This window comes from Silene latifolia, chromosome 3 (assembly GCF_048544455.1).
Source record: "Silene latifolia isolate original U9 population chromosome 3, ASM4854445v1, whole genome shotgun sequence".
In the NCBI taxonomy this organism is placed as follows: domain Eukaryota; kingdom Viridiplantae; phylum Streptophyta; class Magnoliopsida; order Caryophyllales; family Caryophyllaceae; genus Silene; species Silene latifolia.
Window position 1 is genome coordinate 117,509,050 of NC_133528.1, and position 18,479 is coordinate 117,527,528.

The 18,479-nt window shown below is 38.3% G+C and overlaps 1 pseudogene; it reads left to right on the forward strand.

The window, feature by feature from the left end:
• Positions 1-1,034: 1,034 nt before the first annotated feature.
• Positions 1,035-3,249, forward strand: LOC141649564 (uncharacterized; annotated as a pseudogene).
• The last annotated feature ends 15,230 nt before the right edge of the window (positions 3,250-18,479 follow it).

Below are 18,479 nucleotides of genomic sequence, written 5' to 3' on the forward strand. Positions count from 1 at the left end.
ACACTAGTAGAAAAAACCCCTATTACGACGCAGTTATCGTGGCGGTTCTAAGAGAAACGACGCGAAAAGTCCAATAAATTGGCGGGAACAAAATTTTTATGTATGTAAGAGGTCTATTGTGGCGGTTTATGTAAGAACCGACGTGATAACTGAATTTTTTTATGGCGGTTCCAAAAAAAAACCGCCAACATAAGTCAATTATGACGGTTATATGAACAACCGACGTTAAAAATGACGCTAAAAAATAATAGTAAGTGACAATTTTTTGGACAAAAAAACCGCCATTATTTATTTTTGTGTCGGTTTTTAATCACAAACGACTTTAATAGTAAAACCCTTTACAATTCCCTAATATACGATTCAGCGCATTGGTTCATTCATCGTCTCTTCATCCCCACACCCCAAAAGCTCAATCCCCTCAATTCAATCATCAATAGCACCCGTCCATTTCCTTCTCACGCCTTCGTCGACAACCATGAAATGGGCATCTCTTCACCAGACTCGTTCAATATCCTAGGTAAGTTACCACCTCATTATTGCTAGATTCGTGTTTAAATTGACCCTAATTGTTTAGAATCTATAAGCTATTTCTGTTGGATTAGTAATAGGGATTGTCCAATTGATGATACAAATCGGTAACCGTGATTCATAATTTTTGGCGATGGAGCTGAGAGGTACTCGAGTTGCGTGAGTTGCGTCATTTGGACAGGTAAGTATTCCATTCAAAAATCAATCATTCAATCTTATATATGATCAAATTCAGGAAGAAATGTGAGCATTATATGCTTTTATCATCTTTATTTACTTTGGTTTGGAGTTAATCATTTTAATTTCAAGATTATCCCCTTAATTTTAACTATCAATCCATGCTCAAGTGGATAGATGGAATTTGTGATGAATTATTTTCATTGCAAAAGAAGAATGCTTTAGATGGATGACTGTTAAATACTTGTTTCCAACACCAAACTCGCCATCCGTTCCGTTTTTCTGAGATTAAACTTTGCTTTGCAGTGCTCGACAAGACTAAATTATATATGTTGTTGAGCTGGGCTATTTACAGGGATAACAGATCGCTCTTTATACGTTTCATTTTCAAGACTAGGCTACAGTCGCATCTAAGGATATTCTTGTGAGAATCGCATATACAATTGTTAGAACCATACTCAAAGCCGACGGAATACCTGGTTTGTACAGAGGATTTGCCTTTGTCATTCATTTGGTGCAGTCCCATCCAAAACTATATTCCTTCATCGCTTTGGAGACTACCAAAGTCGCGCTTACAGGATTGTTGGACCTCTTAATTTTTCCGAACCATCCAAGGCCGCCATATCAAACGGAGTTCTTTGGAATGTTAGGCTCGCTTTGTGCTCGACCGTGTTTGTTCCAGTTGATGTGGTATGTACTTGATTTATACGTATACCAATTTAGAGCACTGATAATAATGCTAGTATAGGATAAGCTCTTCTAATTGAAGATGATGGGTTTTGGACTATGTTACCCCTACGGCCTACCCACCCGACATAATGTTGTGTCTGACACGTCAACAACAACACCATCACCATAGTGCCTCTTGTGGGTGTATAGAAGGGGATGTTTCTTGGGTTTGAACTTTGAATAGGTGCTGGCTCGATTTTAGTTTTTGCTTCGCTCCAGCTTTGTGACATATGTTCTATAGTTCTATGAAATGGACTATTGTGAGCAGGTGGCTCTCTAGTCTATTAATGTTCATTTATGCTGAGGTTCTGCTTTTTCTTTCTTTTTTTTTTTTTTTTTTTTTTTTTTTTTTTTTTTTGCACTCGAATCATTGTTTAGGTTAGTCAGAAGTTGAAGGTAAAAGGATATTCGAGCTACACAGCCTACAATGGTGGCCTTGATGTTGTACGTAAAGTTGTGAAGTCAAACGGAATTCGAGGACTATATAGGGGGTCTGGACTGTTAGTGATGACTTATTCTCCATCCAGTGCTGTGTGGTGGGTGAGCTATGGTTCTAGTCAACATTTATTTTTGAGGTAGAGCTTTATCATTTATCTATTTTTGGTTTATATTTGAAACTTTGGCTGGTAATGAATCCTGCGATGTTGTAGTTGCACACCACGTACTACACCCTAGGTTACTCGCTCACAGTCGCACATTAAAGCTGTGTAAGTATGCGCACCCGATAAAGATCGTACAATTTATGTAAGTTGTGAAGACAGTTTGAACTTTAATCCAAGGTCCATATGTTAACATCTGATCAAAATGGATGCTTCAATCATAGGATGGACACTCAAGAAATGTCGGACCTTCTGAAAGATGAAATAGTCTCTGAGCAACTGACCAGGTAGCTTGACTTCCATTATAGAGTAGTTGCTTGACTAGTCAGACATGAGCAATGTTTGTTTTTACCCGTGGTTTTTTTTACTCATTGGGGATATTACATTCCTCTATGGCGGAGTTTCTCTTTTGATAAGATTAACTTGTAGGAAGGAAGTACTTTTAAAAGGAACAATATTTCGAGAGAAGCCAGTTGTATTATTTCTTCTAGTAGGCAATGACGGGCATCAAATTTATGACATATAAATCAGTACTCTTTTTCCTATGAGCATTTCTTAGAAATAAAAGTGTGCCTGGATATGTATGTACACTCGAGCTTAATCTATGGTTGAAACTTTAAAGGTGTCAGTCAATGTGTGAAGATTGATTCATTTTTTCTCAATTTTTTTGCCCGTTCTTTCAGAAACATTCAGTTTTTTTGGTCTGGAAAGCCAAAAGAGAGTTACAGAATCTTATGTTGTGGACTGTGGTTATCGGTCTCCTCAATGCTTTTGACATATGGAGTAGGGAGGCTACTACTTGTGGATTACGAGTGTGGTTACTATGTTATGAAGTAAATGTATAACATAACTTTTTTATTTACGAGAAGCAAAGAAGAACAATTTGAGAAGGTATGTATTATTTAAATTTTTGATTTGGTTTATTTATCTAGTTGTAGCTTTATTTTCTTATTCATTGATCTATTTGTCAACTATAGTTTATGGCGGATTCAACTATGTCAGATGGCGACATTTATGAGATCAAAGAAGAGTGGGCTACCAAATGTTTAGAGAGCTTGTAGATTAGTTTATCAACTAAGGCGTGTGTTATTCATACACTTAGATGTATCTTTGGTGATTGTGATGATGTTATTTTGTTGGATGTGATGACACATGAATGTTAGTTTGTTGGACTTCTGTTGTTTGAATATTACAAATGTGGTTATATTTCTATTCACAGGTTTTGTTTGGTTCTTATAGTATTTGGAATCATTAAATTTATGGGGAGGTGATGCTGAAATTTTCGTAGAAATATTTTTTTATTTAAAAAAATATATAAAATTGTTACGACGGTTTCATGGTTTCATTAAAACCGACGTCAAAAGGTTAAAAATTAAAAAAAAAAAAAAAGGCCTTTAGTGGCGGTTCTTCACCAACCAACCGACGTTATAATTACCTATAGCGGCGGTTTTTGAATTACAACCGACGTTATACTAACCTTTCGCGACGGTTCTATTGCTACAACTGACGTTATAGATAACATGTAGTATCAAGTTTGAGTGGTAATTTTTTTTTGAAATACCTATGGTGGCGGTTTTAATGAATTATAATGGCGGTTCTTGTTTAAAAACCGTCGTATTAGATAGGTTTATAATGGCGGTTTTGTATAAAAACCGCCACTATAGGACATCTATAACGGCGGTTCAACAACCATCTACAACCGCCGTAAAGTTTATACGACGCCGCGATAAACGACGGACCCTAATTCTCTAACAACCGCCACAAAAGGTCATTTATAACCGCCACCGTAGGGGGTTTTTCTACTAGTGTAATTAATCATTCAAATCTTGTAATTAATCCGTTTGCATCCGTCTCATTCATGTTTTACTGTTTTCATGACCCATTCATATGTTAAATAACTTATTAATCACTTTCATCCGAGTAAATAATTTTAATCCATCATTAAAATCACCAATTGACATTAACGGCTTGCAATTACGGCTTCACAGCCAGAACTGAGCCAAGGAACAGACGCAGCGTCTGCTGCGCCTATTCCAAAGGACGCAGCTCTGCTGCGCCTGTTCCTGGTTGAGTTCTGTCCCTGAACTCCGTTTTTGCTTTGACATAGTTTAATTAGTTTACGTATAATCTACTATTAATCGTATTATCGCCCTAATTCCTGTTCGTTAATTTATTCTTTTATTCGTTTTCTCAAATTATCCGTTTTAAAGGTATTTTCGACATAAATCGCCTATCCCAATGTAATTAATGTAATTTTCGTTATTGTAATTCATAATTATTGTATTTCTTTTATTGCTTGTATGTTTTCACATGTAAATGAACATTAAATCCTAATTCGACCCAATTGTATGCTAATTACGTGTCAACCGACTTAGTTAAATCTTCACATGCTAGGATTAAAACTTGGATGTTGCATTGCATGCATATAGCCGACGATATATCAAGTACGAATAACTTCCCTAATCATTAGTAGAGGCCGCTATCGAGGCGGGCGGGATTAGGTGTTCGATCAAAAGAGCTTCCTAATACGTACCCTCACCCCTTACTCCAGCTCTCCGTGAGCACCCGTGTTCATTGGCATCCACGAGAGTCATTCTAGACATAGAATGCTAAGGGTAACGATTGCTTAGTGTTCATGTCTCTACTTTGTGTCTTGACATGGCACGAGGTACTCGAACGGTTCCAATTTCCCATAAAAATTGGTGGCGACTCCATACAAAATGCAAACGCTTGTTTCGTTTTCACCAAGCGCCCCCATGGGCGGCCCGCTGTCCACAATGGGTGAGCATGAAATACGACTCAGACACTCCGTATGACCCGTAAACAACGTGGGCGTAGCCCGCTACCGTAAAACAAAAAAGGAAAATAAAACCCTAAGTGTGCACGGGTTTTAATTCAAATATTGACTTGTTGGGGGTAAAAATGTAAATTGGCCGTTCCGGCGCCAAAAGATGGCAAATGGGAATCACAAGGTCGTCGAACTTGGGATGGAGATATCGTATGGCATGGGCGTGCTCCCGAGGGCACATGGGAATCAAGATCACTTGGCATTGATAAGGTGGATTAAACTCACAGAGCAACAACGTTGGCTTCGCCCAGACAATAAACACAGACTGATTTTATGAGAACACTTAGACATCACACATCACTCTTGTTGGGAACATTCTGTCACTCTTCTCCTCGCCTCCTTTCTTTTCAGCGAGTTTTCATCATTTCTTGCCACCGCCTTCTTTCTTTTCAGCGGGCTTTTACTATTTTTCTTCCATTCTTTTCAGCGGGTTTTTCATATTTTCTATTCCCAACACAAACCCACATCTATGTGACTCAGCATCTTTGCCTAAACCGTTAGATAAAGCTCATTCTGAGACTTGATATTATTCATCTGAACCTATATCCTTATCCTAGCCTACATCGAGTGCTAAGACCGACTCAAACAAAGGTGGCTTTATTTGGACTTGGTTAAGACCCGTAAGAAACCGACAAGATGACAACTTGGTTGAGGAGTGGATTGAATCCCTTATTCCGAAGGACTGCCTACGTATTCGCGTGGAGCGAAATCAAATCCGACGTAGTTCGATCAAGGTGCATAAACATGGCATTTTGATTGTGTGTACATACTCAAAGGTTTCACCTAAGGTATCATGTCGTATCCCATTCTAGCCTGTAAGGTACCGTTAAATCCCGTGTTTGGGGTTAGGTGTAAAAGGCTTGGATCTTTTGGGATGTGGAGCTTGGTAATAACAAGTTGGAATGGTTAACCATCATTCTGAAGGTTTGTTTTGTGGTGCTAAGGCCAAGGGCTATGGCTGCTGATGTGGTTGGAATGGGTGTCTCGGGTTTGATGAACCACGAGTGCAAATGGGTTGAAAAATGACGTGGGTTCAAATTTCCATGTCTGGACCCTAAAGGCTGGGTGTAACAACACAAGCGGAATAATTCTCAAAATTCCCGACTATCCCTTTGTAACTGTCTCAGGAAGGACTTAGAGGGTAAAGAGGTTACTACTTAAGCTTTTTGGCTTCGCCCATTGAACCTCAACTATGGGTACTTGACTTGAATTCTGGCTTCCGTAACTTCGACATTCAACCAAAAAGCATTCCGCAATAACTTCAACATCTTTTTTCTTTCATCTTTTTTCATTTTTTTTCTTTTGCTTTTTTTTCGTCCTTTTTTTTCTCATCTTTTCATTCTTTTTCATCTTTTTTTTCTTCTCTTCTTGAAAATGGTCTTCTATTCATTCCCTTAGTCACAAACGGATACACCTTAAAAACTGGGCTTCGCCAACTAAATTGGGTTAGAATTAACAATTCCTTCTTAGAACGGGTTGATATCTTCTCTCTTCGAGAGGGGATGATTCTGTGGGAAAAAGGCTTGCCTTCCGTCATCGATATGGAAAACAAGGAGCTAGTCCGGGTTCGTCCTAGAATCAACTAAAAGCTTGTCAAAAGCACCGGTTCTGATGGAGGTTTTCTACCGCCAGACATGGAATAGGTAAAGGAATCAAACACGGAATCCTATTGTACCTTACATTTTGAAACGGGACATATTTCTACCCCAGGGATGCCTTTGAGTGTGTTGTGCGTTTTATCATGTTTCAGAATGATTGAGGATTGGAAACAAGACATATTTGGAAACGAACTGCAACTTTTATTGGAATGACACATGCTTAACAGACTCGAAGGAACGATTCCTAGGACACACCCTAGGTCATCGTGGAACAAACGACTCAACTTCAAGAAAAGAAAGTCCTAGACTCGAATCGACTAAGATAAGAAAATAGATCCCGACTCATAATTTTCAAATCTGGTCTTGAGCTTTCTCTTGTTCAGCTGTCAGCTTAGATGCTCGGCTCTTGTCCTTGATCCCTTTGATGGTCGGCCTCCATCCCGAGGTAGTCCTCTGAGGATCTACGCCAGTGATGAAGGTTGGTGAATCGAATTGTCTTTTATTAACTTCGTTAATGAGAGGAGTACATTCTAGAGCGAGACTCCCGATTTGAATTTCATTCTTCGGGTTTGGCAAGAATTCACAGTAATCCACAAATATTTTCCCGATAAACACCCCTTTCAAGTGACATGGGCGGATAAGATGGGAATAATCGACATTGTCTTCGACAGAAACAAAGTTAGTGTGATCGCCAAATGGATTGGTGATGTTATTGGGTTTAACAGTTGGGATCGGGAGTGTTCCATTCTCGATCATGTCTTGTATTTCGTGCTTCAGTCGATAGCACCTTTCAGTATCATGGCCTTTCCCTTGATGAAAGGCACAGTAGGCATTTGGTTTATACCATTTACCTTGTTGATCAGCGGGAGGGTCCGGAGTTGGACCAATAGGCTTCAGCTTTCCTTGGGCTATGAGCCTTTGGAGAGCGTATGTATAAGTGCATCCGATATCGGTGAATGCCCTAGGTGTTTGGCGCTGCGACTTCTTCGATTGCCCTTCTAAGAGATTGATGGCTTCATCAATATGGGTCGTTGCTGGGGCCTTGGCCTTAGACGATGAGGCCCCTTGGTACCCTTTCGGCTTTTCAGCCTCTGCCCTTATGACATCATCTTCTACCTTTATCCCGATTCTTATCAATTCTTTGAAAGAGCCAAAATTCTGGTATTTCAGAGCATTGCGGTAAATAGGTCGTAGATTCTTTACGAACTTATCTACCATTTCAACTTCGTCGGGCTTCTTGGCTAATTTCACGCTTTCAGCGCGCCATCTTGCAAGGAATTAAGTAAAGCCTTCTTCTTTGTCTTTTCGTGTCATCACCTCCAATGTTCTTATGTTGGTTTGAATCTCGACATTATCAACATAGTGCTTGCAGAACTCCACCGTAATATCTTCGAAAGTGGGGAAGTTCTTAAGGTCAAGATTGTAGAACCACGCCTTCGGGTGTTCATCCAGAGATTGAGCGAAAATTTTGAGAGCATGTCGTGTCACAGCACTCCCTTGATGCTAAGTACCCCTTATAGGCCTTAACATGGTGGATGGATCTTCGTGCCCTTAAACTTTGGGATATCGGTGAGTACCATGTTTGTGGGCAACTTATCTGAATCGGGGCATAGGCCCTAGCATTTTCGTAGTGGATGTTCTTCCCCGGGAGAGTTTGACGGTCTTCAATAAATTTGAACCGTTTCTCCGGATCGATCGAGTTGGGGTAGATGAAGAGGAATCTTCACCCAGCTTGGATTCGATCGCATCCATTCTGGTCATCATGAGGTTCACGACCTCAGTGAGTTTGTTAACAGCATCTTCCATTGCTTGAAGTCGGGTTTTTGGCGGCCTTCTACAAGAAAACCCCGAACCGAGTCAATATTCAAATGTAAGAGCCCCTGCACACTTAAGGACACGACACCAACTTGACTCAAACAAAGACTCGACTTATGACCGACTAACCAAAAGGTTCGACTCACGGTTGGATTTAGACCTCGATTCATTTTAGACTCGACAAGACGACATGACTCAAGCTGTCATAGCTCGATTCTAAACTGGACTCGGTGTGACTAAACCCGTGATTGGACTATCATAGCCCATAGGTTTAAGTGAAACGCCCTAAATGGCCTAGCTTGGACGTTTCTGTGGACTATCCTAGACCAAAAGGTAGACCAACACGACTCGAATCCCAAGAAGTGGGCTTGGGCGACCCAACAAGGTCGTGTTCTAGACACTTGAGGCAAAACACGCCTAGCCTAACACGGCTAGGACCCGGACACGACTCGACGCATTTCATGCTTGGTTAAGGTTCGAGAAATATTTTGGATTGAATTTGAAAAAAAAAAAACGAATAATTGATTTGAAAATGAGATTTAAAATGGGCAACATGCCGGCTATAAAAGCTTATTTTGGGCTGAAAAATCTAGTCCTACTTGGGCAGCATTCCGCGTTTTTAAAACCATGCTATTTTGAAAGTAAGTTGTTCAAAAATTCGGTTTTGAAATCGATACGGAAAATTTGAAAAGACTCGGGAAATTCATTTCGCACATTGTCATTCTCATGTTATAAGGATGTATGCTCCTAGACATCTCTAAGTCTCGGCAAGTCTTCTACAAGAAGGTCTATGCCCTCCATCCTTTTTGGGTCTTATAGAGCAAGGGCCTTTAGGTAGAGTACCTAGAAGAGCATCCCCACCATCAAGAACCACGACGAGGCGGAGCGGAAGCAAGCAATGTGCAAGTTCCTGGCATAGTGGGACGTCGCCCCCCACGCGTCACAAAGAAGCGCTGGGACGGCCCGGGAAAGTCCTTAAGGGTTTATGCATGAATCGTAGCACTACGAGTAATTTTTTACTTTCCAATACTTTCTTTTCAAGTTTCACCTCGGAGGAAAAGACCCTAGAAACAAAGTGTAACTAGTCCTCTTGTCCCCAGCGGAGTCGCCAAACTGTGGACAACGCCCGCGGAAACCGCGTCCGCGGGATCCACACTAGGCATAATCGACTCAAGGTTCTTTCGAATCGAATTAAAATAAATTAGAGTCGCCACCAAGTTTTATGGGAACTTGGAACCGTTCAAGTCAACTTTACACCTTTCATCGAAAAGCATAAAGCCAATCGACTACGAGTGATTAAAGATAAAGACTTGTAACCTATATCACTCGATTTGAATGACTCTCGTAATCCAATGGTATTTAGACGGATCCACAAACCATAGATCTTGAGTAAGGGGTGAGGGTACGTGTTAGGAAGCCCATAAGGACACCTAACCCCGCCCGTCAATAACGGCCTCTACTAAGTCAAGTATCGGATTTCAAACAAGGTCGTAGCTACTACGATATATGATATGCAAACATCGTTTTAAAACCCTAACATGTGACAATAATTTCTATGTCGTTTAATGCATGAATACTAACTTTGTCAAAGTTGTTTTAGCATGTTGGTTGATTTGAGATAAAAGATGCGCAAACACGGCTTAGGAGGAATGGGGGAGCCATTGGGATCTATCCTATTACAACCCAGGCATTTCATGCTGACACAACGAGAAATAAATTACAACTCGATCTAATTACAACAACTATCGAAATTATTTTGACTCAATTAATATAAAACCTATATACATGATACAAAATTACAATACAAACTAACAAAAAACAACTTAAACTATTATGACTTAACAAATAAAATAAATGTAAACAAAAAGGCTAAAACTAAGTTAGATTGATTAATGATGTTAGCCGATTTATTAATTAGTAAACAAATTAGACTAGAATTAAACTAATTAAATTAAATTAAACAAATACAAAGGTTTGAAATAAATTAGGTACAACTTATTGATTAAATTGAACCCAACTCATTAAAATTATTCACCAATCCATATTTATTAAAATAGGATTAGTAAACAATTAAAGAAACAAAAGAAGAAAAGAAATCAAAACTGGCAGACCCGTGCAGTGCACGGATCAGAAGTCAGAACAGACCCATGCAGTGCACGGTTTTTGTAGAAAACAAAGTTAATTGCATTTTAATTTCAAAATCAGTAAAATAAATTACGGAAAAATTCACTAAATTAAATTTACATATTTTGAACCTTAAAAAATAATAAAAACAAAATTTACAATATTAGAAACAAGTAAAACAAATTAAAGGTTAATTAATTATAAATTAAATTAAATAATTACGAACTAGGTTAAAAACAATTCTAATTTGTCAACGAGTGCAAATGAAAAGGTGTTAAGCACGCACTTCCATGCTAGCGAGAAAATTAGTGAATGGGAAGATGAATTCAATTAAAAATTAGAAGATTGCAAATTTCATTTACAATAATGTTATTTTACTCCTAACATGCCTAATGAATTAACGAACTAAATTGAGGTGTTAAATTAGTTGAAAGAATTGTGTAAAGGTGGCCTACTATTACGATGAATGAAAAGATCAAAGTTAAAACAAAGGTACAAATAACATACTACGTCAATTAGATTGATTTAATTAAATAGATTCCAAATACGAGGATATGTAAATGAGAAGGGGATACGACCGACCAATCTGGCGGATTTCTTTCCCAACTCAAGTCAACGCGGGTATTCGGAATGGCACTTTAACTCATACTCGTACTATACTAATGTTTCATAGTTAACGATGTTAGACGATGTATAATATATAAAATAGGCGATATAAAAACAAATAAAAATAACGAAATAAAGAGGGAAAGAAGGAGGATTTGATGCACCCTCAACCTACATGTATCGTTGACACCGTCTTGGGTCGTAATCGATCGTAGATTTTATCTCGAGGGGCCGTCGTCGACGAAGACAATTGAAATTGAATTTTGAAATCACGAAACAACACGTTCAAAAGGCAGACTTGAGCAGCGATTTTCAATCACTCACCACGACTTCGTTTCTCAACGATTTTTCAATCCGAAAGATGTTTTAGAAACTATAAAGACTGAATTTTGTGAGTATGGAAATAAACCAGAAGTTTTAATAGAATTTGTGCACGAGAATCAATGCCAAATACCACGACAGAAACTCGAAAACAAGATTTGTGTCCCTGTTTTCAAGCGGCTGTCACGGCTTTAGTTTAGGGTTTTTTTGGATTATTGATGGTTGTTATTTGCAGTATGATGTGGGGAGCACTTAGAGGAATGAAAGTATGGCAGAGGGGAGGTCTTTATAGGGAGTTAAAGTAGGGTTAAGGTAGGTTAGCCGAGAAGAAGAGCCGTCGGGTTGCTTGTGTTTGTCTTCGACTTTGACTGCTCTTTTCGTGGATAATGAGATAGGATTTGTTAGGGTTAGATGATAGGTTACTTGGGGATTAAGGTAAGGATGAATATAGGCTAGGTTTAGGACGAAGAGAGGCGAATTTGAGACGAGAAAAAGAGCATACACGGACGGGTTCATGCTCTGTTTTGGAGCTGCTGTACACGGCTGTTTTGGCAAGGTTTTGGGCTCGGTTTCTTAATGGGCAAGGTACTAATAAGTGGTATAGGATGCGGGTATGGATGTAGGTCTGGTAGGAAGCAGGTTGGACGAGTTTTAAACGGGTTTGGGGTTGTTTAATGGACTCGGGTTGAAGGGTGACGGGCTAGCTGTGTGGGCTGTTTATGTCGTGAGTTTGGGAGGGTTTGGACGTGGTTTTGCATGGGGTTAGGGCCTGGTTTTGAGGGTGAGTGATGGGTTGGGTTATGGATCAGGAGTTGGCTCGAGTTTTCTTCGAAAATCGTGCTCAAATCGAGTTAAAAACGAGCTCAAAATCGCGTATAAAACCATCGTAAAAAACGAGTTCTTCAAATACGATTTATAAACGATATAAATTGATTTTTCAAATCAAATAACTAAAGAATGATTTTTCAAATCAAAAATATATTTTATTTTCAATAAAATAAATTTAAGAAAATAAATTCAAATTAAAACAATAAAATGAATTCACTTTAAAAAAACATTTAATTTAAATATCATTTAAATTAATAAAATACTTCGTCGACAACGCTCATTCTACATCGTCAAACGAGCCCAAATAATGACAATGACAACTAAAGAATACATGTGTCCTATCATCATCGGGTGTTTGTCGGGTTCTCTATAAATCCCAATATCGACGGATACGGGTATCTACACACCCACACTTCCACCGCCACTTCCACAGCCACTTCCACCGCCACATCCACCCTCTTTAATTAGGTTAGTTTTTTTTGTTTAATTTCAGTTTAATTAGTTTAATTTGTTAGATTAATTTGTAGTTAGTTTGATTAATTTGTGGCTAGTTTGTTAGATTTATTTGTAGTTAGTATGTTAGATTAATTTGTAGTTAGATTTAGTTTAATTTGTGTTTGAATTAAAAGGGAATGATTAAGGGGGTTTTTGTCTTGGTTTAGGGTTATGGGTGGGGGTTGGTCGGTGGGTGGCGGTTCGGCCGTGGGTGGGCCGTGGTGGGCGTGGGTGGGGTGGGTCGTGGGGTGGTGTTTGGTGTTGGTAGCTAAGTGAAACCGTCTCATTATCATTAGTATTAAGCTAAGTGGAACCGTCTTAATTAATATTATTATTATTATTATTACTAAGTTAAGTGAAACCGTCTTATTATTATTAATATTAAGCTAAGTGAAACCGTCTTTTGCATTAATAGAATTAGCTAAGTGGAACCTTCTTTTGGATTAAGAGAAATTAGCTATTAGCTAAGTGGAACCTTCTTTAGGACTTGATTTTGATAAATTTAGTTTGATAATTCATGTTATTGATGAATTGAGGTTGAATAACCTTGTTTTTTTTGTTTTTCTTTTCTCTTTTTTTGTCACTTGTTGCTAGGCACCACCGCACGCGGTAGATTTGTTGCTTCTTGTTTTCTTTTCATTTTTGCTTTTACTTGATTAGGTAACCTTCTCTTACCAGTTACCTTTTAAATTTACTAATTTTAGTTCAAATTATGCTACGGACTTTAGGATAGAAACCTTTATTATGTGGTTGAATTGTGCTATTGATTGACTTAATTAATTTAGTACTTGATTGTGTTGTTGTTTGATTTGATGTTGACTTAGTACCCGTTCAAGAATTACTCATTAGGAGTAATTCTTGAATAGTCCCCATTTTGGGACTGTCTTTGTATGTTTCAAGTCATTTAGGTAGTAAACACGTACTTGTGATTTATTAATGAGGAATGAGTTTGGTGGCGATCCCTTTAATGTTCTCCGAATACATGTATATGTGGAGTAATTAGTTATTCTACATAGATGTGTATTTGGAGAATCAAGGGAATTGTCTTTTCGAATTTTTTCCTCATTAATAAATTACAAGTGTGTTTGCTAGTGACTTGAAACGTACATTGACGGGTTTAGGTTGGAGTGATAAGGACCCCATTCGAAGATGGATTACTTATTGACAATATTTATATATTGTTTTCATATGTTTATTGTATAATGTGGAGTATAATGTTTAAATTTTGTATGTAATATTATTGTTATTTTTTAAAAATGTTTAAATTATTGTGGGGTCTTCTTTAGATTAAAATGAAGAGATTGGAACGTTCATGGATGTATGAAGGAAGATTAGACCATTCCAATAAGAAAAGACGTCCTACCGCTAGATTTATAAAGGGTGTTAGCGAGTTTATTGAATTTGCTAAACAACAAGATGAATATGACTTGGTAGACAAAAAACTTAGGTGTCCTTGTGCCAAATGAAAAACCTGAAATACCAGCTTGACATTGTTGTTGGATCATATAACTTATATGTTTATGTTTTGATGATGTCAAGGTGTTTTACATTTTATATACTTGTTGCGTGTAATCGTTTGTCAAGTGTTTTAGAATTAATTTATTACAAACAAGCAACAAAGAAGATTGTGACAATTGCATGTTAAGTCCAAGCCTTCGTTCAAAGATCAAACGGTTTAAAGGTTCATTCAAGAATTATGTGAAGACGAAGTTCGTCTAGAGGTTAATCAAGCTTGGATGATGACGTAGCCTATACTCGAAGATCTCCTTGAAGATTAGAATAGTATAGGTGATTATCTCGTAATGGTAATCAAGAATGAGTTTCTTGAAATGGTAAAGTTATAGCTTTGCAGCTATGACATTACTAGTAAAAGAGCTCAATGTTATAGCTCCCCTACTATAACATTGAGTTGCTGAGTTTTTACACACGACTTATATTGTTTCGAAAATTGTTTTTATAATTGTTTAAAGTTTATTTTAAATGTTTTAGTGAAAGTATTTATATAATAAAGCCCGGTTTAGTGAGGAGTTCGGCTTTGTATTGGACGTTGATTAGTAGTCGTGATGGATCAACTTATGAGTTGGACTTTGCTACTAATTAGGGTTTCAACATAGCCTCTCTTAAAACCTAAATTCTAAATCATATGTTAAGGCTAGGGTTTGCACGAGTCACGAGGCATATGAGCCGTGACATCTCGTGTTACCTAGGGTATATTAGGTAAAGATTTTGTTCTATAATAATATCTTTACATATCTTATATATCTTACTTAATATATTTGTTTATGATAAAAGATATTCTTGTTTTAGGAAATCTTATCATGATCTTAGAATTTATAGTAAAGATAATAATTGAATAGATTATATTCTATCTTTTGGAATATTCTTTATTATCTTTTAAGGCTTTTAGGAAAGAGATAATAAGAAGATATGATTTGTTTTTATATCTTATTATTTCGGCTATTAGGGTTAGTGCAAAACCGTGTAGCCTACTCCTTCCTTCCCTATAAATACTTTGCTATTTACAACATATAATTAGAGACCTTAAGCATAAAAATTGATTTCAACTTTACAAAGCAAACCGTGTGTTTTCAAAGAAAAACCGTTTTGTTATTTTGAAAGGTCGTGTGTTTTAAAACTCACATACTTGTTCTTATTTTATCTCGAGAATAGTGGACGTAGGTTTCGACTTGTGAAACTGAACCACTTCAAAAGCCGTGTGTCTCTTCATTCTTTCGTTTGTTTCATTTATTCCGTTTACTTTCATTAGTTGATTAGTTAAAGTTTAATCAATACTTTAAATAATCAATTACATATGCATAATCGAAAAAGCTTTAAAAAGTTTTAAATCCTCAGTTCACCCCCCCCCCCTCTTGAGTATTTTGGATCAATTGACTCTTCAATTGGTATCAGAGCCTCATGCTCTTGATTGCCTAACCGCAAAGAGGCTGATCTATCTTGTTTTTCATTAATCTTATCGTTTTATATTCCGCTGCCTATCACGTAATAAATGGATTCCAAATATCTTAAGTGCTCCGTCTTTGATGGGAAGAATTATGAATTGTGGAAAAACATGATGACTCACTATGTAAAAGGTCACGATTGGGAGTGCTGGAGGATCATTCAAAATGGACCACACAAAATTCTTGTGGCATCCGAGGAAGGCACTACCTATGAAAAGAAAGAAGAGGACTATGTCGAGGCCGACTACAAGAAGGCCGAAAAGAACTCCAAAGCAATAAGTCTCCTGCAAAACGGAATGACTTCTACTGAGTTTGATCGGTTCTCTTCATGTTCCACGGCCAAGGAGATATGGGATGGGCTTGAATTAGCTTATGAGGGTACTTCCATTGTTAGGAAGCACCGAATAGATTTGCTTATGCAAAAATATGAGCTATTCATTATGGAGCCTAATGAGTCCTTAGATAGCATGTCTGCAAGGTTTTCAAGCATCATAAACGAACTGAAAAACCTAGGTAGGAAATTCTGTACTGAGGACATTGCTAGAAAGGTTCTTAGGAGCCTGACTAAGAAGTGGCGTGCTAAGGTCACTGCAATGGAGGAATCACGAGATCTTGAAATCCTATCCTATCAAGAACTAATTGGTGCTCTCATGGCCCATGAAATCACTCTTAACAAAGATGACGCTGAACCAAGCCGTAATAAGAGTATGACCTTAAAGAGAGAAGAAGTTGACTCTAAACTAGAGGATGAAACTATTCTGCTTGCTCGCCGTTTCAAAAATAAGATATTTCGAAACAAACAAACAAAATCATCCTATAACAACAATAACAACAAGTCTTTCAACAAAAAGGTTACTGAATCAAAGTCATCTTTCGCAAATAGAGGTTGCTTCAAGTGTGGAGAATCTGGTCATATGATCAAGGATTGTCCAACATGGGAGAAGATAAAGGACAAGACAAAACGTGAGAAGACAAAGAGAGAATTCAAACAAATTATGATGGCGTCGTGTTGGGGAGACCTTGACTCAGAAGATGACGAGGAATCTGAAGACGACGAAGTGGCCAACCTTTGCCTTAGCAGTGTTAGTCTTGACCTAATCTCCGACAGCGACGATGAAAGTAGAAACTCACATTCAAACTATTGCCTTCTCGGAGAATCAGACGAAGATGACGATGAAGAGGTAGGTTACCTTGAGCTTAAAAAACGCGTTAAGAAATTGTCAAAAAGTGCTTTAATTGAATTCTTTGAACAATCCCTTGAGAAGTGTCACGAACAGGATTTGGAATTGAAATATCTAAAGGAACAGATTCTCGAAATCGCAGAAGAGAATCATGTCCTCAAGGCTAAAGCTAAGAAGTTGAAATCTAAAGTTATAGCTGAGAAAGCAACAACATTAGATTCTACTATGGCTTAAAAGAAGGAATTAGAGTTCAAAGTTATAGCTAATGAAGCTATAACTTCCGACCTAAAGCTTAACATCAAGCACCTTCAAGCCAAAGTTATAGCTGATGAAGCTATAACTTTAGAACTTAGAAAAGTAAAAGAACTTTTGGAAACTAAGGTCACATCTGATGAAGCAGTGATCTTAGACCAAAAGAAAGAGATAGATTATCTTTCAAAGCAATTGAAATAATCTAAGACCGATATGATCAATGTTAAGAAACAACACACCGATGTTGTGTTTATTCTTAATAAACGATTCCAAGACTTTCGTGATAATTTTAAAAAGGACAATGATGTAGATGTAATACCCGCCCTTTTAGGGACCCTTTGACCAGCGTTGACTGACCTTGGGAGCGGGAATAACCCTTAGAAGTGCGTGCCAAATCACCTTGAGTTGGGAGTTATGGGAGGTACTCGATAGAGTAGAGGCTACTCGATCGAGTAGCTTAGTTACTCGATCGAGTAGGGTGTCACTCGATCGAGTATGTGTGACACTCGATCGAGTATCGGGTTTTCAGCGAGGGTTTTTAATCGTGTTTTGTTAAATCCGCAAATCATTTCCGCCTCATTCCTTCTATCCTTTAGTCACCCCTTTCCCTTCCCTTCACCATAAAACCTCCATTGAAGCCTTTTGAAGGTCCTTGTGCCTTAGGAGAGCATAGCTTGAGTCGGGTAGCGGTCTTTTGCCGGGTTTCTCCTCATAGGTATGTCGTCATCATCATCCGTATCCTTGTCTTTGCAGTTAGGGTTTGCTTGGTAGTAATAGATGATTGTGTTGTGGTTATAGGCTTTGCTTGGTTGCTGGATATGTCATATGTTGGCATGGATTGGTTGCAGTTGCTTAAAGGTAGGTTCGCCTACTCAGTTTCTGTAGATGGTCTAGTGCGTCGGTTGTTGTGGTTGTTGTGTATTATCGTAATTGTATTATGACGGTTGTTGATTGATTGCTGTTGATGGTTGTGATTGTTTGTCTCTGGTTCTCGAGATGCGTTCTCGGCTGAGTGGAGTCACTTGCGGGAGTGGCTTCACGCCCTAGTTTCGCCCTTCGTGGAACCCGCCACGGAAGGGAATGTGCACATTAATGGGACAGGGTTATCGCTCGGTATGATGAGCGGGGATTTGGTGGGTACGGCTGCGGCCCCCCACTGGCAGGGCTGGTCCAGTGGACAGTCGGTGACGGAGATTGATCGGTGTGGGTGTGCTTGTGTGTGGCTGATTGTGTTGTATTGTATTGTTAGGTGTTGTTGACATTGTTGTATCTTATCTCAATAACTGACCTTGTGTGGTTGTCTTGTTGTTTTATGTGTCTGCCGTGATCCCTTATGGTGAGCAGTCTGTCTTAGCAAGTGTTGATAACGTGGATAGCTGGAGTCCGGGCAGGGATGAGTCTTCACGAGAATTGATAGT